Source organism: Arachis ipaensis, chromosome B10, assembly GCF_059453495.1.
Source record: "Arachis ipaensis isolate K30076 ecotype BB chromosome B10, ASM5945349v1, whole genome shotgun sequence".
In the NCBI taxonomy this organism is placed as follows: Eukaryota; Viridiplantae; Streptophyta; class Magnoliopsida; order Fabales; family Fabaceae; genus Arachis; species Arachis ipaensis.
The window spans coordinates 120,902,227-120,925,844 of record NC_142435.1 but is presented as its reverse complement, the minus strand read 5'-3'; the positions used below and the strand labels follow the sequence as shown (position 1 = coordinate 120,925,844).

Sequence of the window (23,618 nt, the reverse complement as noted above, 5' to 3'; positions counted from 1 at the left end):
TGCCTTAACATTGGCAGGTGGTGGTAATTTTTCAATTACCTCTACCTTAGCTTGATCCACCTCTATTCCCTTGTTCGAAATCTTGTGCCCAAGGACAATCCCTTCAGTCACCATAAAGTGACATTTTTCCCAGTTTAAAACCAGGTTAGTCTCTTGGCATCTTTTCAGAACCAATGTCAGGTGATCAAGACAGGAGCTGAATGAGTCTCCATATACTGAGAAGTCATCCATGAAGACTTCCAGAAATTTTTCCACCATATCAGAGAAAATAGAGAGCATGCATCTCTGAAAGGTTACAGGCGCATTACACAGCCCAAATGGCATCCTTCTGTAGGCAAATACTCCAGATGGACATGTGAATGCTGTTTTCTCTTGATCCTGGGGATCTACTGTAATTTGGTTGTAGCCTGAATAGCCATCCAAAAAGCAGTAATAATCATGACCTGCTAGTCTTTCTAGCATCTGGTCTATGAATGGTAAAGGAAAATGATCCTTTTTGGTGGCTGTATTGAGCCTTCTGTAGTCAATACACATGCGCCACCCTGTAACTGTTCTTGTAGGAACCAGTTCATTCTTTTCATTATGAACCACTGTCATGCCTCCCTTTTTGGAGACAACTTGGACAGGGCTCACCTAGGGGCTATCAGAAATATGATAAATAATCCCAACCTCCAGTAACTTGGTGACCTCTCTCTGCACCACTTCCTTCATGGTTGGATTTAGCCGCCTCTGTGGTTGAACCACTGGCTTAGCATCGTCCTCCAATAGGATCTTGTGCATGCATCTTGCTGGGCTGATGCCCTTAAGGTCACTTATGGACCACCCAAGAGTTGTCTTGTGTGTCCTTAGCACTTAAAGTAGTGCTTCCTCTTCCTGTGGATTTAAAGCAGAGCTTATGATCATTGGAAAAGTGTCACCTTCTCCCAAAAATGCATATTTCAGGGATGGTGGTAATGGTTTGAGCTCGGGTTTTGGAGGTTTTTCCTCTTCCTGAGGAATTTTTAGAGGCTCTTTTATCTCTTCTGAATCCTCCAAATCAGGCTGAGCATCTTTAAAGATGTCTTCTAGCTCTAATTCGAGACTCTCAGCCATGTTGATCTCATCTACCAAAGAGTCAATAAGATCAACTTTCATGCAGTCTTTTGGTGTGTCTGGATGCTACATGGCTTTGACAGCATTTAACTTGAACTCATCCTCATTGACCCTCAGGGTTACTTCCCCCTTTTGGACATCAATGAGACTTCGTCCAGTTGCTAGGAAAGATCTTCCTAGAATGAGAGTCGCACTCTTGTGCTCCTCCATTTCCAGCACTACAAAGTCAGTGGGAAAGGCGAATGGCCCAACCCTGACAATCATGTCTTCAATCACGCCTGATGGGTATTTAATGGAGCCATCAGCAAGTTGGAGACATATCCTGGTTGGTTTGACTTCTTCAGTTAAACCAAGCTTTCTGATAGTGGATGCAGGTATTAGGTTGATGTTTGTCCCAAGATCACATAAAGCTGTCTTGGTGCAATCACCCTCTAATATGCATGGTATCATAAAGCTCCCGGGATTTTTAAGCTTTTCTGGGAAGCTTTTCAGAATGACTGCACTGCATTCCTCAGTGAGGAGAACTCTTTCAGTTTTTCTCCAATCCTTCTTTTGACTCAAGATCTCTTTCATGAACTTGGCATAAGAGGGTATTTGCTCACGTGCCTCTGCAAACAAAATCTTTATTTTAAGAGTCCTGAGGTAGTCTGCAAAGCGAGCAAATTGCTTATCCTACTCCTCTTGGCGGAGTTTTTGAGGATAAGGCATCTTGGCTTTGTATTCCTCAACCTTGGTTGCTGCAGGTTTATTTCCTACAGAAGTGGTTGAAGAAGCCTTTTTAGAGGGGTTGTTATCAGCACTTGTGTGTGTCTGATCCCTCACTGGCGTTTGAATGCCAGGGTTGGAAGCTTGATTGGCATTGGACGCCAACTTCCTACCTGTTTCTGGCGTTTGAACGCCAGAACTGAGCTTCCTTTGGGCATTGAACGCCAACTCCTTGCCTGTTTGTGGTGTTTGAACGCCAGAACTGAGCACGGGTTGGGCGTTTAACACCAGCTCTCCACCCTTTTCTGGTGTTTGAGTGCCAGAATCATTCCTTTCTGGGCTCTTACTGTCCTCAGAGGGATTTTGGGTAGCAGTTTGTTCATTTCTTGGCTTTCTGCTGCCTTGAAGTGAGGTATTTAATATTTTTCCACTTCTTAATTGAACTGTTTGACATTCTTCAGTTATTTGTTTTGATAACTGCTGTTCTGTTTGCTTCAATTGTACTTCCATATTCATATTAGCCATTCTTGTGTCTTGTAGTATTTTCTTGAATTCGGCCAGCTGTTTTGTTAGAAAATCTAATTGTTGATTGAATTCAGTAATTTGTTCTGCAGGACTGAGTTCAGCAGTTACTGTTTTAGCCTCTTCTTTCATGGAAGATTCACTACTTAGGTACAGATGCTGATTTCTGGCAACTGTATCAATGAGATCTTGAGCTTCTTCAATTGTCTTTCTCATGTGTATAGATCCACCAGCTGAGTGGTCTAGAGAAATCTGAGCTTTCTCTGTAAGCCCATAATAGAAGATGTCTAACTGCACCCACTCTGAAAATATTTCAGAGGGCATTTTCTTAGCATCTCTCTGTATCTCTCCCAGGCATCATAAATAGATTCATTATCTCCTTGTTTAAAGCTTTGGATGTTCAGCCTTAGCTGTGTCATCCTTTTTGGAGGGAAATATTGATTCAGGAATTTTTCTGACAGCTATTTCCATGTCCTTATGCTAGCCTTAGGTTGGTTATTTAACCACCTCTTAGCTTGGTCTTTTACAATGATGAGCGGATAATTTATACGCTTTTTGACATTGTTTTTAGTATGTTTTTTAGTAGGATCTAGTTACTTTTAGGGATGTTTTTAATAGATTTTGTGTTAAATTCACATTTCTGGACTTTACTCTGAGTTTGTGTGTTTTTCTGTGATTTCAGGTATTTTCTGGCTGAAATTGAGGGACTTGAGCAGAAATCAGATTCAGAGGTTGAAAAAGGACTACTGATGCTGTTGGATTCTGACCTCCCTGCACTCAAAGTGGATTTTCTGGAGCTGCAGAACTCGAAATGGCGCGCTTCCATTTGCGTTGGAAAGTAGACATCCAGGGCTTTCCAGCAATATATAATAGTCTATACTTTGGCCAAGAATTGACAACGTAAACTGGCGTTCAACACCAGCCTTCTGCCCAAATCTGGCGTCCAGCGCCAGAAAAGGATCCAAAACCAGAGTTGAACGCCCAAACTGGCACAAAAACTGGCGTTCAACTCCACAAATGGCCTCTGCACGTGCAACACTTAAGCTCAGCCCAAACACACACCAAGTGGGCCCCGGAAGTGGATTTATACATCAAATACTTACTCATGTAAACCCTAGTAGCTAGTTTATTATAAATAGGACCTCTTACTATTGTATTAGGCATCTTTGGATTACCTTATGATCCTTTGATCACGTTTTGGGGGCTGGCCATCTCGGCCATGCCTGGACCTTCACTTATGTATTTTCATACGGTAGAGTTTCTACACTCCATAGATTAAGGTGTGGAGCTCTGCTGTTCCTCAAAGATTAATGCAAAGTACTACTGTTTTCTATTCAATTCTTCTTATTTCTCTTCTAAGATATCCATTCGCACCCAAGAACGTGATGAAGGTGATGATTATGTGTGATGCTCATCATCCTTCTCCCTTATGAACGCGTGCCTGACAAACACTTCTGTTCTACATGAATTAAGCTAGAATGAATATCTCTTAGATCTCCCAACCAGAATCTTCGTGGCGTAAGCTAGAATGATGGCGGCATTCAAGAGAATCCGGAAGGTCTAAACCTTGTCTGTGGTATTCCGAGTAGGATTCAATGATTGAATGACTGTGACGAGCTCCGAACTCGCGATTGCAGGGCGTTAGTGACAGACGCAAAAGGATAGTAAATCCTATTCCGGCATGATCGAGAACCGACAGATGAATAGCCACGCCATGACAGGGTGCGTGAGCATATTATTCACTGAGAGGATAAGATGAAGCCATTGACAAGGGTGATGCCTCCAGACGATTAGCCGTGCCGTGACAGGGCATTGGATCATTTTCCCGTGAGATGACCGAAAGTAGCCATTGACAGTGGTGATGTATCACATAAAGCCAGCCATGGAAAGGAGTAAGACTGATTGGATGAAGATAGCAGGAAAGCAGAGGTTCAGAGGAACGAAAAGCATCTCCATTCGCTTATCTGAAATTCCTACCAATGATTTACATAAGTACCTTTATCCCTATTCTATTATCTATTATTCGAAAACACCATTATCACTTTATATCTGCCTGACTGAGATTTACAAGGTGACCATAGCTTGCTTCATACCAACAATCTCCGTGGGATTCGACCCTTACTCACGTAAGGTATTACTTGGACGACCCAGTGCACTTGCTGGTTAGTTGTATCGAAGTTGTGACAGACAATAAAACTAGATCAGAGCACCAGGCCTTTGAAGCCATGGATATGTATCACAATTTCGTACACCAAGTTTTTGGCGCCGTTGCCGGGGATTGTTCGAGTTTGGACAACTGACGGTTCATCTTGTTGCTCAGATTAGGTAATTTTCTTTTTGTCTTGTTTTCAAAAAATTTTTCAAAAATCTTTCAAAAATTCTTCCTTTGTTTTCAAAAAAAAAAATTTTAAAAAAATAAAAATGTTTTCAAAAATATATTTTCCTTTCAGAATTTTTAAGAATGAATTCTAGTGTTTCATGGAGCATGTTGAAGCCTGGCTGGCTGTAAAGCCATGTCTCAATTCTTATACTCAAGAAAAGAGCTTCTTTATCTTTCTTAGCCAATTGGCTGTTGAATGTAAGGAATGTCAGGCGTGTCATGTCTGAGTTACATACTAAAGCTTGGCTGGCTATTAAGCCATGCCTGACCCTTTGATTGGAGCTTTAGAGCATAAGATTCCTGGAATTCATATTAAAAATTTTGGAATCCTTATTTTCTTTTTCAAAATTATTTTTTGAAAAACATAAAATAAAAATCCAAAAAAATAGAAAATCATAAAAATCAAAAATATTTTTGTGTTTCTTGTTTGAGTCTTGAGTCATATCATAAGTTTGGTGTCACTTGCATATGCATCTTGCATTTTTTCGAAAATATCATGCATTCATGGTGTTCTTCATGATCTTCAAGTTGTTCTTGGTAAGTCTTCTTGTTTGATCTTGATGATTTGTTTGTTTTGTGTTGTATAGTGTTTTTCATATGCATTCTTGAATTCTTAGTGTCTAAGCATTAAAGAATTCTAAGTTTGGTGTCTTGCATGTTTTCTTTGCATTAAAAATTTTTCAAAAATATGTTCTTGATGTTCATCATGACATTCAAAGTGTTCTTGGTGTTCATCTTGACATTCATAGCATTCTTGCATGCATCACATGTTTTGATCTAAAAATTTCATGCATTGCATTTTTTTTGTGTTTTTCTCTTGCATCATAAAAATTTCAAAAATAAAAAAAAATATCTTTCCCTTTTTCTCTCATCAAATTCGAAAATTTGGATTGACTTTTTCAAAAATTTTTAAAAATCAAAGTTGTTGCCAATGAGTCAAATCAAATTTTCAATTTGAAAATCTTATCTTTTTCAAAATCTTTTTCAAAAATCAAATCTTTTTCAAAATTATTAGCTATTTTCAAAAATTTCAAAAATATTTTTCAAAAATATTTTTCTTATTTTTATATAAAATTTTCGAAAATAACTAATCAATTAATGTTTTGATTCAAAAATTTGAAGTTTGTTACTTGCTTGTTAAGAAAGATTCAAACTTTAAGTTCTAGAATCATATCTTGTGATTTCTTATGAACCAAGTCATTAATTGAGATTTTAAAAATCAAATCTTTTTCAAAACTAATTTCAATCATATCTTTTCAAAAATATCTTCTTATCTTATCTTTTTCAAAAATATCTTCTCAAAATATCTTTTCTAACTTCCTAACTTCTTATCTTTTCAAAATTTGTTTCAACTAACTAACTAACTTTTTGTTTGTTTCTTAACTTTTTCAAAACTACCTAACTAACTCTCTCTCTCTCTCTAATTTTCGAAAATATCTCTCCCTTTTTCAAAAATTTCTTTTTAATTAACTAATTATTTTTATTTTTTATTTTTGAATTCAAAAATTTTCGAAAAATACTAACTAATTTTCAAAAACCAATTTTCAAAACTCACTAACTCTTTTTCAAAATAATTTTCGAAAATTTTTCCTCCCCATCTCATTCTATTTATTCATTCATGTCCTAACATCTCATCTCACATTCCAATCCTCACAGTTGTGTTTCTTCCTTTACATCACATCCTTTATCTCCCCCTCTTCTTCTACTTACAAAGGGATCCCTATACTGTGGTATAAAGGATCTCTATTATTATTATCATTTTTCTGGCCATTCTTCCTTGTCATATGAGCAGGAGCAAGGATAAGAACATTCTTGTGGAAGCAGATCCAGAACCTGAAAGAACTCTGAAGAGAAAATTAAGAGAAGCTAAAATACAACAATCCAGAGATAACCTTTCAGAAATTTTCGAACAGGCAGAGGAGATGGCAGCCGAAAATAATAATAATGCAAGGAGGATGCTTGGTGACTTTACTGCACCTAATTCCAATTTACATGGAAGAAGCATCTCCATTCCTGCCATTGGAGCAAACAACTTTGAGCTGAAACCTCAATTAGTTTCTCTAATGCAGCAGAACTGCAAGTTTCATGGACTTCCATCTGAAGATCCTTTTCAGTTCTTGACTGAATTCTTGCAGATATGTGATACTGTTAAGACTAATGGAATAGATCCTGAAGTCTACAGGCTCATGCTTTTCCCTTTTGCTGTAAGAGACAGAGCTAGATTATGGTTGGATTCTCAACCCAAAGACAGCCTGAACTCTTGGGATAAGCTGGTCACGGCTTTCTTAGCCAAGTACTTTCCTCCTCAAAAGCTGAGCAAGCTTAGAGCTGATGTCTAAACCTTCAGACAGAAAGAAGGTGAATCCCTCTATGAAGCTTGGGAAAGATACAAACAGTTGACCAAAAAGTGTCCTTCTGACATGCTTTCAGAATGGACCATCCTGGATATATTCTATGATGGTTTATCTGAGCTATCAAAGATGTCACTGGACACCTCTGCAGGTGGATCCATTCACCTAAAGAAAACGCCTGCAGAAGCTCAAGAACTCATTGACATGGTTGCTAATAACCAGTTCATGTACACTTCTGAAAGGAATCCTGTGAGTAATGGGACGCCTATGAAGAAGGGAGTTCTTGAGGTTGATACTCTGAATGCCATATTGGCTCAGAATAAAATATTGACTCAGCAAGTCAATATGATTTCTCAGAGTCTGCATAGAATGCAAGCTGCATCCAACAGTACTCAAGAGGCACCTTCTGAAGAAGAAGCCTATGATCCTGAGAACCCTGCAATAGCAGAGGTAAATTACTTAGGTGAACCTTATGGAAACACCTATAACTCAACATGGAGAAATCATCCAAATTTCTCATGGAAGGATCAAAAGCCTCAACAAGGCTTTAATAATGGTGGAAGAAACAGGTTTAGCAATAGCAAGCCTTTTCCATCATCAACTCAGAAACAGACAGAGAACTCTGAACAAAATGCCTCTAATTTAGCAAATCTAGTCTCTGATCTATCTAAGGCCACTGTAAGTTTCATGAATAAAACAAGGTCTTCCATTAGAAATCTGGAAGCACAAGTGGGCCAGCTGAGTAAAAGGATCACTGAAATCCCTCCTAGTACTCTCCCAAGCAATACAGAAGAGAACCCAAAAGGAGAATGCAAGGCCATTGACATAAGCGCCATGGCCGAACCTCTAAGGAGAGGAGAGGACGTGAATCCCAAGGAGGAAGACCTCCTGGGACGTCCAGTGATCAATAAGGAGCTTTCCTCTGGGGAACCAAAGGACTCTGAGACTCATCTAGAGACCATAAAGATTCCATTGAACCTCCTTATGCCCTTCATGAGCTCTGATGAATATTCTTCTTCTGAAGAGAATGAGGATGTTACTGAAGAGCAAACTGCCAAGTTTCTTGGTGCAATCATGAAGCTGAATGCCAAATTATTTGGCATTGATACTTGGGAAGTTGAACCTCCCTTGTTCATCAATGAACTAAGTGATCTGGATCAACTGACATTGCCTCAGAAGAGACAGGATCCTGGAAAGTTCATAATACCCTGTACCATAGGCACCATGATCTTTAAGGCTCTGTGTGACCTTGGTTCAGGAATAAACCTCATGCCCCTCTCTGTAATAGAGAAACTGGGAATCTATGGGGTGCAAGCTGCTAAAATCTCACTAGAGATGGCAGACAGCTCAAAAAGACAGGCTTATGGACAAGTAGAAGATGTATTAGTAAAGGTTGAGGGCCTTTACATACCTACTGATTTCATAGTCCTGGATACTGGAAAGGAAGAGGATGAATCCATCATCCTAGGAAGACCTTTCCTGGCCACAGCAAGAGTTGTGATTGATGTTGACAGAGGTGAAATAGTCCTTCAATGGAATGAGAACTCCCTTGTATTCAAAACTCAAGGATCTCCCTCTGCAACCATGGAGAGGAAGCTTGAAAAGCTTCTCTCAAAGCAGAGTCAACCAGAGCCCCCACAGTCAAACTCTAAGTTTGGTGTTGGGAAGCCACAACCAAACTCTAAGTTTGGTGTTGAACTCCCATATCCAAACTCTAAGTTTGGTGTTGGAGAGTCTCAACAAAGCTCTGCACATCTATGAGGCTCCATGAGAGCCCACTGTCAAGCTATTGACATTAAAGAAGCGCTTGTTGGGAGGCAACCCAATGTTTATTTATCTAACTATATTTTTCTTAGTTATGTGTCTTTATAGGTTCATGATCATGAGGAGTCACAAAATAAATATAAAAATTGAAAACGGAATCAAAAACAGCAGAAGAAAAATCACACCCTGGAGGAGCATCTGTCTGGCGTTCAAACGCCAGAACAGAGCATAGTTCTGGCGCTGAACGCCCAGAATGGGAGCATCCTGGCGCTGAACGCCCAGAACAAGCATGGTTCTGGCGTTCAACGCCAGAAATGGCAGCAAAGGGGCGTTGAACGCCCAAAAAGGGCACCAACCTGGCGCTGAACGCCCAGAGTTGTGTGCAAGGGCATTTTACATGCCTAAATTGGTGCAGGGATGTAAATGCCTTGACACCTCAGGATCTGTGGACCCCACAGTATCCCCACCTACCTCATCATCTCTCTTCCCATTCATGATCATCCCTTCTACTTTCCATTTACCACTCACATCCATACACCCACTACCTTCAAAATTCAACATCTCTCTCCCACCCAATCCCACCCATATGGCCGAATACACACTCCCATCCATCTCCTCCATATCTTCTTCTTATTCTTCTATTCTTTCTTCTTTTGCTCGAGGGCGAGCAACATTCTAAGTTTGGTGTGGTAAAAAGCATAGCTTTTTTGTTTTTTCCATAACCATTGATGGCACCTAAGGCCAGAGAAGCCTCTAGAAAGAGGAAAGGGAAGACAAAAGCTTCCATCAAGGGTCTATAGCTCAGTGGTAGAACATTTGACTGCAAATCAAGAGATCCCTGAGATACCTCAGGGGATACATTTTCTTCCACACAATTATTGGAAGCAACTAAGGGTGGAACATCAAGAGCACTCCATCATCCTTCATGAAATCAGAGAAGATCTAAAAGCAATGAAGGAGGAGCAGCAAAGACAAGGAGGAGACATAGAAGAGCTCAAGGACATCACTAAGGTGGACTCATTCCTTGTTCTTACTTTCTCTGTTTTTCATTTTCTATGTTATGTGCTTATCTATGTTTGTGTCTTCATTACATGATCATTAGTAGTAGTAACTATGTCTTAAAGTTATAAATGTCCTATGAATCCATCACCTCTCTTAAAAAAAAATGTTTTAAATCAAAAGAACAAGAAGTACATGAGTTTTGAATTTATCCTTGAACTTAGTTTAATTATATTGATGTGGTGACAATGCTTCTTGTTTTCTGAATGTATGCTTGAACAGTGCATATGTCTTTTGAAGTTGTTGTTTAAGAATGTTAAATATGTTGGCTCTTGAAAGAATGATGACTAGGAGACATGTTATTTGATAATCTGAAAAATCATAAAAATGATTCTTGAAGCAAGAAAAAGCAGCAAAGAACAAAGCTTGCAGAAAAAAAAATAGGCAAAAAAAAAATATAGAAAGAAAAAAGAAAAAGCAAGCAGAAAAAGCCAAAGCTCTTAAAACCAAGAGGCAAGAGCAAAAAGCCAATAACCCTTAAAACCAAAAGGCAAGGGAAATAAAAAGGATCCCAAGGCTTTGAGCATCAGTGGATAGGAGGGCCTAAAGGAATAAAATCCTGGTCTAAGCGACTAAACCAAGTTGTCCCTAACCATGTGCTTGTGGCGTGTAGGTGTCAAGTGAAAACTTGAGACTGAGCGGTTAAAGTCAAGGTCCAAAGCAAAAAAAAAGAGTGTGCTTAAGAATCCTGGACACCTCTAATTGGGGACTTTAGCAAAGTTGAGTCACAATCTGAAAAGGTTCACCCAATTATGTGTCTGTGGCATTTATGTATCCGGTGGTAATACTGGAAAACAAAGTGCTTAGGGCCACGGCCAAGACTCATAAAATAGCTGTGTTCAAGAATCATCAGACTGAACTAGGAGAATCAATAACACTATCTGAACTCTGAGTTCCTATAGATGCCAATCATTCTGAACCTCAATGGATAAAGTGAGATGCCAAAACTATTCAAGAGGCAAAAAGCTATAAGTCCCGCTCATATGATTGAAGCTCTGTTTCATTGATAGTTTGGAATTTATAGTATATTCTATTCTTTTTATCCTATTTTGATTTTCAGTTGCTTGGGGACAAGCAACAATTTAAGTTTGGTGTTGTGATGAGCGGATAATTTATACGCTTTTTGACATTGTTTTTAGTATGTTTTTTAGTAGGATCTAGTTACTTTTAGGGATGTTTTTAATAGATTTTGTGTTAAATTCACATTTCTGGACTTTACTCTGAGTTTGTGTGTTTTTCTGTGATTTCAGGTATTTTCTGGCTGAAATTGAGGGACTTGAGCAGAAATCAGATTCAGAGGTTGAAAAAGGACTACTGATGCTGTTGGATTCTGACCTCCCTGCACTCAAAGTGGATTTTCTGGAGCTACAGAACTCGAAATGGCGCGCTTCCAATCGCGTTGGAAAGTAGACATCCAGGGCTTTCCAGCAATATATAATAGTCTATACTTTGGCCAATAATTGATGACGTAAACTGGCGTTCAACGCCAGCCTTCTGCCCAAATCTGGCGTCCAGCGCCAGAAAAGGATCCAAAACCAGAGTTAAACGCCCAAACTGGCACAAAAACTGGCGTTCAACTCCACAAATGGCCTCTGCATGTGCAACACTTAAGCTCAGCCCAAACACACACCAAGTGGGCCCCGGAAGTGGATTTATACATCAAATACTTACTCATGTAAACCCTAGTAGCTAGTTTATTATAAATAGGACCTCTTACTATTGTATTAGGCATCTTTGGATTACCTTATGATCCTTTGATCACGTTTTGGGGGCTGGCCATCTCGGCCATGCCTGGACCTTCACTTATGTATTTTCATACGGTAGAGTTTCTACACTCCATAGATTAAGGTGTGGAGCTCTGCTGTTCCTCAAAGATTAATGCAAAGTACTACTGTTTTCTATTCAATTCTTCTTATTTCTCTTCTAAGATATCCATTCGCACCCAAGAACGTGATGAAGGTGATGATTATGTGTGACGCTCATCATCCTTCTCCCTTATGAACGCGTGCCTGACAAACACTTCTGTTCTACATGAATTAAGCTAGAATGAATATCTCTTAGATCTCCCAACCAGAATCTTCGTGGCGTAAGCTAGAATGATGGCGGCATTCAAGAGAATCCGGAAGGTCTAAACCTTGTCTGTGGTATTCCGAGTAGGATTCAATGATTGAATGACTGTGACGAGCTCCGAACTCGCGATTGCAGGGCGTTAGTGACAGACGCAAAAGGATAGTAAATCCTATTCCGGCATGATCGAGAACCGACAGATGAATAGCCGCGCCGTGACAGGGTGCGTGAGCATATTATTCACTGAGAGGATAAGATGAAGCCATTGACAAGGGTGATGCCTCCAGACGATTAGCCGTGCCGTGACAGGGCATTGGATCATTTTCCCGTGAGATGACCGAAAGTAGCCATTGACAGTGGTGATGTATCACATAAAGCCAGCCATGGAAAGGAGTAAGACTGATTGGATGAAGATAGCAGGAAAGCAGAGGTTCAGAGGAACGAAAAGCATCTCCATTCGCTTATCTGAAATTCCTACCAATGATTTACATAAGTACCTTTATCCCTATTCTATTATCTATTATTCGAAAACACCATTATCACTTTACATCTGCCTGACTGAGATTTACAAGGTGACCATAGCTTGCTTCATACCAACAATCTCTGTGGGATTCGACCCTTACTCACGTAAGGTATTACTTGGACGACCTAGTGCACTTGCTGGTTAGTTGTATCGAAGTTGTGACAGACAATAAAACTAGATCAGAGCACCAGGCCTTTGAAGCCATGGATATGTATCACAATTTCGTGCACCATACAGCAAATGGAAACAGTAATAATCTGTAGACATCCAGATCTACTTCCTTATCATGTACTGTGTCAGTAATTTGTAAAAACTGTGCCAGAAACTCTGTAGGTTCTTCCTGTGGAAGACCGGAATACTAGCAACTCTGCTATACCATGATAATGAGCTGAGGATTCAACTCAAAGCTACTGACTCCAATGGAGGGTATACAGATACTACTCCCATATGAAGCAGTAGTGGGGTTAGCATATGACCCCAGAGTCCTTCTGGACTGTTCATTTTCACTTAGGTCCATGATGGAGAAAGGGAGATGATGTGGATTTATTTTATTTATTTTATTATAAAAAAATTCGAAATAATAAAATAAAATAAAATAAAAACTGCAATAAAAAATAAGAATTGAAAATATTTTATGAGGATTTTCGAAAAGGTGAGGAGAGAGAAGATATGATAAGATAAAATTTTGAAATTGAAATCTGAATTTTTATGAAAAAAAATTTCGAAATATTTGCTTAAAAATAGTTAAAAAAGAATTTTTTATTTTTGAATTTTATGATGAAAGAGAAAAACACACAAAAGACACACAACTTAAAATTTTTAGATCTAATGCTCCTTATTTTCGAAAATTTTGGAGGGAAAACACCAAGGAATACCAAACTTAAAAATTTTAAGATCAAAACACAAGGAAGACTCAAGAACACTAATTCAAAAATTTAAAAGAAAATAAAAACATGCAATTGACACCAAACTTAATATCTGAAACTAAACTCAAACAGAAAAACCCAATTATCAGTTTATAAAATTTTCGAAAAATTTAAAAAGAGAAAATAAGGATTTAAAAAAAAATTCAACCAAAAACAATAATAGAAGACTCTAAACCAAAAAGAAAAATTTTTCCTAAGAAGCAACAAAATAAACCGTCAGTTGTCCAAACTCGAACAATCCCCAGCAACGGCGCCAAAAACTTGGTGCACGAATTGTAAATCACACTTTTCACAACTCGTACCACTAACCAGCAAGTGCACTGGGTCGTCCAAGTAATACCTTACGTGAGTAAGGGTCGAATCCCACGAAGATTGTTGGCTTGAAGCAATCTATGGTTATCTTGTAATTCTTAGTCAGGGTATCAATTATAATTATCAGTTTGGATTGCGAAAAATAAAAGAGCATGAATTTTACTTGTTATGCAGTAATGGAGAATATGTTGGAGTTTTGGAGATGCTTTGTCTTCTGAATCTCTGCTTTCCCCCTGTCTTCTTCTCCATGCACGCAAGGTTCCTCCTATGGCAAGCTGTGTGTTGGCGGATCACCGTTGTCAATGGCTACCATTCATCCTCTCAGTGAAAATGGTCCAGGTGCGCTGTCACCGCACGGCTAATCATCTGTCGGTTCTCACTTGTGCTGGAATAGGATCCATTGATCCTTTTGCGTCTGTCACTACGCCCAACCCTTGTGAGTTTGAAGCTCGTCACAGTCATTCAATCCATGAATCCTACTCGGAATACCACAGACAAGGTTTAGACTTTCCGGATTCTCAAGAATGCTGCCAATGGATTCTAGCTTATACCACGAAGATTCTAATTAAGGAATCCAAGAGATACTCATTCAATCGAAAGTAGAACGGAGGTGATTGTCAGTCACGCGTTCATAGGTTGAGAATGGTGATGAATGTCACGGATCATCACATCCATCATATTGAAGTGCGAATGAACATCTTAGATAAAAACAAGCGTGTTTGAATAGAAAATAGAAATAATTGCATTAATTCATCGAGACACAGCAGAGCTCCTCACCCCCAACAATGGAGTTTAGAGACTCATGCCATCAAGGAGTACAAAGTTCAGATCTAAAATGTCATGAGGTCCAAAATAAATCTCTAAAAGTTGTTTAAATACTCAACTAGTAACCTAGGTTTACAGAAAATAAGTAAACTATGATAGATAGTGCAGAAATCCACTTCTGGGGTCCACTTGGTGTGTGCTGGGGCTGAGACTTGAGCTTTACACGTGGCTAGGCTATTTCTAGAGTTAAACGCCAGGTTGTAACCTGTTTCTGGCGTTTAACTCCAACTTGTAACCTGTTTCTGGCGTTTAACGCCAGAATGCAACATGGAACTGGCGTTGAACGCCAGTTTATGCCGTTTATCCTTGAACAAATTATGGACTATTATATATTGCTGGAAAGCCCTGGATGTCTACTTTCCAACGCAATTGAGAGCGCACCAATTGGACTCCTGTAGCTCCAAAAACGAACTCATAGTAAAGTCCAGAAATATGAATTTTGCCTAGAAACTAATAAAAATATACTAAAAACTAACTAAAACATACTAAAAACTACATGAAATTAACCCCAAATAGCGTATAAAATATCCGCTCATCAACACTCACATCCCAGGAAATTTCTAAGTCTGCAATCGAGTAATTTTTCTGTAGGGTTCCTTCCATCTTTTCATTCTTTCAATTTATCTTTCTGTAAACTTTACATTTCAAGCAAATTTATTTTTCAAGTATTCTTTATCTTCATTTTTGTCCAATTTACATTCTTGCATTGTTGATTTCCAATTCAAAGTCCTTTGATCCAGTCAAAGACATTTTATCGTTTTCTTTTAATTTCAACGCAAACCTTTCTGTTTTCAACATGTTTTCTTTTTGAAAACTTTCCTTTTTATTCTTCTCCTTGATTTATCAATTTTAATTTATTTTTATTCCCAATTCTGGTGTAATCGAAGACGCTTTGATGCACTTTTAGAAAATTGGTACCTGCAAAGAGGAGTAGGTTTCGCTCCTAAATTATTAGATATCGAACTACCATCGATTTGCTAAAAATTGACAAAACATTGCAAATAGAAAAAGATGTGATCATTGTTCTTAATTAGAATGAAAGTGCAATTAGAGGAATGGATGAATAAGCACTTGTTAAATTATTTTGTTCTTATACCCGTTATGTCATCTATGTCGTTATATAGGTTGCATTTGTTTGAATATTAAGATACGACCACAGAAACACAAAATTATATTTAATAGAAGAAATATAATTAAATAAAAATATTATGTTTAAAAATATTAAATTAATATATTTTATATTTATTCTAACAAAAATAATATAGAAATATTAACAAAAGATATATTTTATTTTATTTTTTTATTATTTTTATTAATTTTTATAATTAAATTTATTATTATATTTTTCTTTCTAGATGTTTTGAATAAAAAAATAAAAATAAATTAAATTTTTATCTTTTATATTTTATTCTCATTATCTTATTTTATCCAATTCTCAGAACTAAAACAGTCATATAGAATTAAGTCTCGTACTTTATAAAATTAACAAAAATGAGTGCAAATAATATAAAGGTAAATTTTATGGCGCCTATAACTTAGTGTCTAACATTTGCCTAATTAACTTATTTTTTATGATAATTTTTGAATATTTAATAATTATTTATTTTTATATTTTTAAAATTAAATATTAATTTTTAATCTTTTTAGTAAGTTAGATAAACACTTTTAAAGATCATAGCAATTACTTAACATAAATCATAATAAGCACCTCATATGTATTCAATAGATAGAAGGACATACATACAGGACGGACATAAGGGGGGAGTGGCGGCCTCGACCCCCCAACTTTTTTAATTAGTAATAAGTTATTATGTATAATTTAATTTTTTTTTTAAAAATATTTAGTATTTAATCTAATATAAATAAAAGTTCAGTCTAATTTAAATATTAATAATTTTTAATATTTAAAAAATAAGTAACAATATTAAAAAAATCTGAAAAAATATTATTACTAATATTTTTTAATTAAATAAAAATTTTTAAATCCCATAAAGTGAATTCTTTTTCTTCTTGTGGCCGTTTTTTTTATTCGTTTGGTAATAATTCTCTCTGTTTCAACTGCTACAATTAAGAGATCTTTTTCAACTATGAATATTGTAAAAAATAACTTGGAAACAAAATAAAAGATGAATTTCTTACTAATTGTCTTTTAATTATATTGAAAAGAAAATTGTTGAAAATTTTGTCACAAATTCTATTATCGGTAAATTTTATGATACGGAGACCACTTCGTTAGTAAAAAGTATACACATATTTTCTTTACTTTAAAATATATTCTCTATCCGTATATTTTTATATACATCTTATATTATATAATTTTTTTACATAATTTTTAATATTATATGTGTTATTGGCCCCCCATAATATCATTTCTGGATCCGTCCCTGCATACATATACAGAAGACTTGTTTGATATGATTTTGCAAGCTAAGCAAAAGGCATCACTTTTTTTCAGGATGCTTCAACCTGTTGTGTCTAATTTGTTCTTCATCTCTTCTTTATATCCCTTTTTATTTGCTTTAGTAGCCCTTCAACTATAAGGTGGGTCCTTGGGATTTCCTAAAGCATTGTACTGATTCACAAGTTCATTCGTATACCCCTTAAAGTTTTAGGTTTAATTTTTTTTTATTAATATAAAATAATTTACAGTGTTAATAAATAAAACAATTAAAGATTACCTATGAACAGTGGCGGAGCTTGAAATAAAATTTTGGGGAGTCAGATAGAGGATAATTGTCAAGATGTTTTTGATATAGACTCCATTTAAGATAAACTCGTCTAATCTCATCTCTCTGGTTTAGGTGATATTGCCAAATTTAAAGTCGTTTTCCAGGGTCTCGTTCTAAAAAAATTAAGGTCAAACTCATCAGATGTAACTTTTTGAACTTTTAAAGGTTGTATCTCACTTTTTTCGTGATTCATTAAAGTAGAAGAACTATCTATATGTGTTGATATTGTAAAAGTTATATGTTCTCATTTTTAAATATTAGCCTTTCTCTTAAAAAATGCATCAATTCTTTGATTTTTAATTATTATTTTATATAAAATTTGAATATATATCCTGTAAAATATGTAAAGAAGAAGTTAGAAGGACAAATATTAAAATTTATAATATTTATTGAATTTTTTTATCAATTTATACAAATATAATATTATTAATACTTATTGAATATTCTATTATTTTTTATCATATAAAAAATTAAATTAAAGAAATAATAAAATATAAAATAATTTTAAATTAAATAAATAAAAAATATCTAATTTTTTATATTTGAATTTAAAGATAGAGAGAGTGTTGCTTATTGAATTTATTGGATATTTTAAGTCATAGTAAAGTATTTAAGTCAATTAAACGACTTTTTATCTTTTGAAAAAGTACTACTAATTGTTTTATAAAAAGTTTGGGGGGCCATGACCCCTTGTCTGAACTAAGCTCCGTCCCTGCCTATGAATGCTAAATAGTTAATTAATTACTATAATAATTATTCACAACTATTTATTTTATTTTTTATTGAAGAAAATTATAAATTAGTTCACATTATTACGAGAATGAAAAGTATAAAAAGGAGAATGAAATTGATAGACTGAGATTGAAATACAGAGAGTCAGAGACTAATAGATAGAGATAAAGTTAAATTTTTATATTATGTTCAGTGTTAAATATATTAAATTGAATTATGTCTCAGTATTATGTTTAATTTAAGATAAATATTAAAATTAAAAAATAAATTTAGAATTTATAAAGTTAAATATAGATATTTAAAAAAAATATTAAAATTTTAATTTCTATCCCAAAAAATTTTAATTCTCTGAATTTTTATTTTTTAAAAATATTAAAAAGGCTAAATTTTAGTTTTAACTTCTCATTATTAAATATAATACTAAATCTTATTTTTTTTTAGTCTGAGCCTGAATCTTTACAAATAAATACTATCTAAGTACATATAAAAGTTATTCTCATGAGATAATAGCCCTAACCCTAATGAAGTGGGTGCCTATAATATGTTACTATTTAATTTCGCTATTATATTAATGTATATAACCACTCTAAAAAAAGATTGAGTATCAACTAATAAAAAAAATACCTTAGTCACTAAAGAATGTGGCACATAGATTGAGATCGATAAAAAGGAGAATAAAATTAAAGTTCTTAATAGCCAACTAATACAAACTATGATTTTCCAACTAACACATCACGAGCGAGCTCTTTCAGATGTAAGTAAATAAAATATCAATATGTTCATAGAGTATGTTGGAGATGATATTAAGTTAGTATCTAATAACTCACAAAAACAAGCTGTAATTGATTATGGTTGAATAATTTTTTGATAGTATTTATTTTTATAATTTTAATTAGAATAATAGAAAAGTTTATTTTAGTCAAAGGTTAAAGCTAGCAATAATAATTACCTCATAATTATAGTTAATTTATTTACCATATTGAGTTAGGTTTTAGTAAGGTTAATTTTCTAATTGCTATAAATAGTGGATAACAATATGTACTCTAGTGCACTCAGTTGTTCGTTTTTAATTTTAGGTTTTGTATTTGTTCATATGACAAATTTACTCTCTCTGAGTCTTCTTCTTCCACCTCAATGTTATTTTTTGTACTAAAATCAGATCTAGACCACAATTTCTTCATGGTACGGTGAGCGTGGAGGATCGTGAAAGAGGCGAAGTTTTGGCCACAAATAGAACATTGAGTTAGCATCAATGGCCGACACTCCTTCCGACCTAATGTCTGGGGAAATCACGGGTCACATGAGAACTAGGAGCTTTCAGCTGGTGAGCTTCAAAATCTAGCTCGCATTCTAAGCCAACTCTCGAGTTTGCAGCCACAGAGCGCAAAATCGAGTACCAATTTGCTTGAGGATCCAACAAGTGTTTACTTTCTACATCCAGGTGAGAATCCTGGAGTTTCTATTGTCCCAATTGTGCTGAATGCTAAGAACTACAATTTTTGGTCAAGAGCTATGAAATTAGCGCTGAAATCAAAGAATAAGATAGGCTTTGTTGATGGAACCATTGTGAAACCAGATAAAAATGATCCTGCATATGTAGCATAGGATAAATGTAATACTTATGTTGTTTCTTGGTTAAATCTATCATTAAGTGCTGAGATTGCACAGAGTGTTGTTTGGAAAGAAAAGGCTGTAGATTTATGGCTTGATTTGAAACACAGATATTATCATGGAGACAGATACAGGGTTGCTGAATTAGAAGAAGAGTTGTATGCTATTGATGAGCGGATATTTTATACGCTTTTTGGGGTTAATTTCATATAGATTTTAGTATATTTTAGTTAGTTTTTAGTTTATTCTCATTAGTTTCTAGGAAAAATTCATATTTCTAGACTTTACTATGAGTTTGTGTGTTTTTCTGTAATTTCAGGTATTTTCTGGCTGAAATTGATGGAGCTGAGCAAAAATCTGATTCAGGCTGAAAAAGGACTGTTGATGCTGTTGGATTCTGACCTCTCTACACTCAAAATGAAATTTCTGGAGCTACATGAGTACAAATGGCGCGCTTCTAATTGTGTTAGAAAGTAGACATCCAGGGCTTTCCAGCAATATATAATAGTCCATACTTTGCTCAAGGATAGATGACGTAAACTGGCGTTCAATGCCAGTTCCATGCTGCTGTCTGGCGTCCAGCGCCAGAAACAAGTTACAAAGTGGAGTTCAACGCCAGAAACAGGTTACAACCTGGCGTTGAATGCCCAAAACAGCCCAGGCACGTGAGAAGCTTTAGTCTCAGTCCCAGCACACACCAAGTGGGCCCCAGAAATGGATTTCTGCACTATCTGTCATAGTCTACTCATTTTCTGTAAACCTAGGTTACCAGTTTAGTATTTAAACAACTTTTAGAGATTTATTTTGTATCTCATGACATTTTAGATCTGAATTTTGTACTCTTTGACGGCATGAGTCTCTAAACTCCATTGTTAGGGGTGAGGAGCTCTGCTGTGTCTTGATGAATTAATGTAAGTAATTCTGTTTTCCATTCAAACATGCGTGTTCCTATCTAAGATATCCATTCGCGCCTAACTATGGAGAAGGTGATGATCAGTGACACTCATCACCTTCCTCAATCCATGAATGTATGTCTGACAATCACCTCCGTTCTACATCAGATTGAATGAATATCTCCTAGATTCCTTAATCAGAATCTCCGTGGTATAAGCTAGATTGATGGCGGCATTCATGAGAATTCGGAAAGTCTAAACCTTGTCTGTGGTATTCCGAGTAGGATTCTGGGATTGGATGACTGTGACGAACTTCAAACTCGCGAGTGCTGGGCGTAGTGACAGACGCAAAAGGATAGTAAATCCTATTCCGGTACGACTGAGAACCTGCAGATGATTAGCCGTGCGGTGACAGCGCACCTGGACCCTTTTCACTGGAAGGATGGATGGTAGCCATTGACAACGGTGATCCACCAACACACAGCTTGCCATAGAAGGACGTGCGTGCATGAATCAGAAGACAGAGGAAAGCAGAGATTCAGAAGACAAAGCATCTCCAAAACTCCAACATACTCTCCATTACTGCATAACAAGTAACCTTTAACACATGCTCTCTCGTTTATTCGCAATTCAACTGATAAATATAATTGACTTCCTGACTAAGAATTGCAAGATAACCATAGATTGCTTTAAACCAACAATCTCCGTGGGATTCGACCCTTACTCACGTAAGGTATTACTTGGACGACCCAGTGCACTTGCTGGTTAGTGGTACGAGTAGTGAAAAGTGTGATTCACAATTCGTGCACCAAGTTTTTGGTGCCGTTGCCGGGGATTGTTCGTGTTTGAACAACTGACGGTTTATTTTGTTTCTTAGATTAGGAAAATTTTTCTTTTTGGTTTAGAGTCTCTTATTATTGTTCTTGGTTAAAAATATCCTTCTTCAAAACAAGTGTTACATTTACTGTCCAATTGGCTAGAGCGTTGGTCTAAGTCCGTGGCAGTTTGGTATACTTTTTTTTTTAAATCTTTTTTAAAAATAATAATTTCTCTATTAAATTCTGTGCCAAACTTTAAGTTTGGTGTTTTCTTGTTGATTTTTCTTTGTTTTTCGAAAATTTTAGTTTGGTTTTCTAAAAATTTTAAGTTTTGTGTTCTCTCTTCATGTTCTTGTGTTCTTATGAGTCTTCAAAGTGTTCTTGAGTTTTCCTTGTGTCTTGATCTTAAAATTTTAAGTTTGGTGTTCCTTGGTGTTTTCCCTCCAAAATTTTCGAAAACAAGGAGCATTAGATCTAAAAATTTTAAATCTTGTGCTATTTTATTGTTTTTCTCTCTCCTCACTAAATTCAAAAATATCTTTTCTCTCCAATTTTAAAACAATTTTCGAAAATTAATTTTAAAAATTCAGATTTTTTAAAAAAAAATTTAAATTTTAAAATCTTTTCCAAATCATATCTTTTTCAAAACTTCCTTACCACTTTCTCTCTCCTCATTTTTTCGAAAATATTCACCTATTTTTATTTATTTTATTTTAATTTATTTTATTTTCGAAATAAATAAATAAATAAATAAATAAATAAATAAATAAAAATAAAAATTTTTTTATTTTACATCATCTCCCTTTCTCCATTATGGATCTAAGTGGAAATGAACAGTCCAGGAGGACTCTGGGGTCATATGCTAACCCCTCTACTGCTTCATATGGGAGTAGTATCTGCATACCCTCCATTGGAGTCAGTAGCTTCGAGTTGAATCCTCAGCTCATTATCATGGTGCAGCAAAGTTGCCAGTATTCCGGTCTTCCACAGGAAGAACCTACAGAGTTTCTGGCACAATTTTTACAAATTGCTGACACAGTACATGATAAGGAAATAGATCAGGATGTCTACAGACTATTACTGTTTCCATTTGCTGTAAAAGATCAAGCTAAGAGGTGGTTAAATAACCAACCTAAGGCCAGCATAAGGACATGGAAACAGCTGACAGAGAAATTCCTGAATCAATACTTTTCCCCAAAACGGATGACACAGCTAAGGCTGGACATCCAAAGCTTTAAACAAGGAGATAAGGAATCTCTTTATGATGCCTGGGAGAGATACAGAGAGATGCTACGAAAATGCCTCTCTGAAATGTTTTCAGAGTGGGTTCAGTTAGACATCTTCTATTATGGGCTTGCAGAAGGAGCTCAGATGTCTCTAGATTACTCAGCTGGTGGATCTATCCACATGAGAAAGACAATTGAAGAGGCTCAAGAGCTCATTGATACAGTTGCCAGGAATCAGCATCTGTACCTAAGCAGTGACCCTTCCATGAAAGAAGAGGTTAAAACAGTAACTGCTGAACTCAGCCCTGTAAAACAAGCTGCTGAATTCAATCAGCAATTGGACTTTCTAACAAAGCAGTTAGCCGAATTCAAGGATAAACTACAAGAGACAAGGATGGCTAATATAAATATGGAAGAACAATTGAAGCAAACAAAGCAGCAGCTGTCAAGACAAATAACAGAAGAATGCCAAGCAGTTCAATTAAGAAGTGGGAAAATATTAAATACCCCACCTCAAGGCAGCAAAGAGTTAAGGAATGAGCAAACCACCCAAAATTCACCAGAGGACAGTAAGAGCCTAGGGAAAAGTAATTCTGGCATTAAAACGCCAGCAATCTAGTGGAAGGCTGGCGTTGAACGCCCAGACCATGCCCAAGACTGGCGTTCAACGCCAGTAACAAGCAAAGACTGGCGTTCAACGCCAGAAACAAGCAAGGATCTGGCGTTGAACGCCCAAAATGGGCAAGATCTGGCGCTAAACGCCCAAAATGGGCACAGTTCTGGCGTTCAGACGCCAGGAATAGACAAGGAGCTGGCATCTCACATCACTCCAGCTTCTAACTCTGGGACTCAAATGCCAGTGAGGGATCAGATACACACAAGTGCTGATGACAACCCCTCTAAAAAGGCTTCTTCAGCCGCTTCTGTAGGCAATAAACCTACAGCAACTAAGGTTGAGGAATACAAAGCCAAGATACCTTATCCTCAAAAACTCTGGAAAGAGGAACAGGATAAGCAATTTGCTCGCTTTGCAGATTATCTCAGGACTCTTGAAATAAAGATTCCATTTGCAGAGGCACTTGA

The 23,618-nt window shown here is 36.3% G+C and overlaps 1 non-coding gene across 1 annotated transcript; it reads right to left on the bottom strand.

Moving 5' to 3' along the window:
• Positions 1–7,017: 7,017 nt before the first annotated feature.
• On the bottom strand, positions 7,018–7,125 carry LOC148581509 (small nucleolar RNA R71). The gene has a single exon (XR_015899675.1). It is a non-coding gene; the product is annotated as a small nucleolar RNA R71 (small nucleolar RNA).
• Between the last annotated feature and the right edge of the window lie 16,493 nt (positions 7,126–23,618).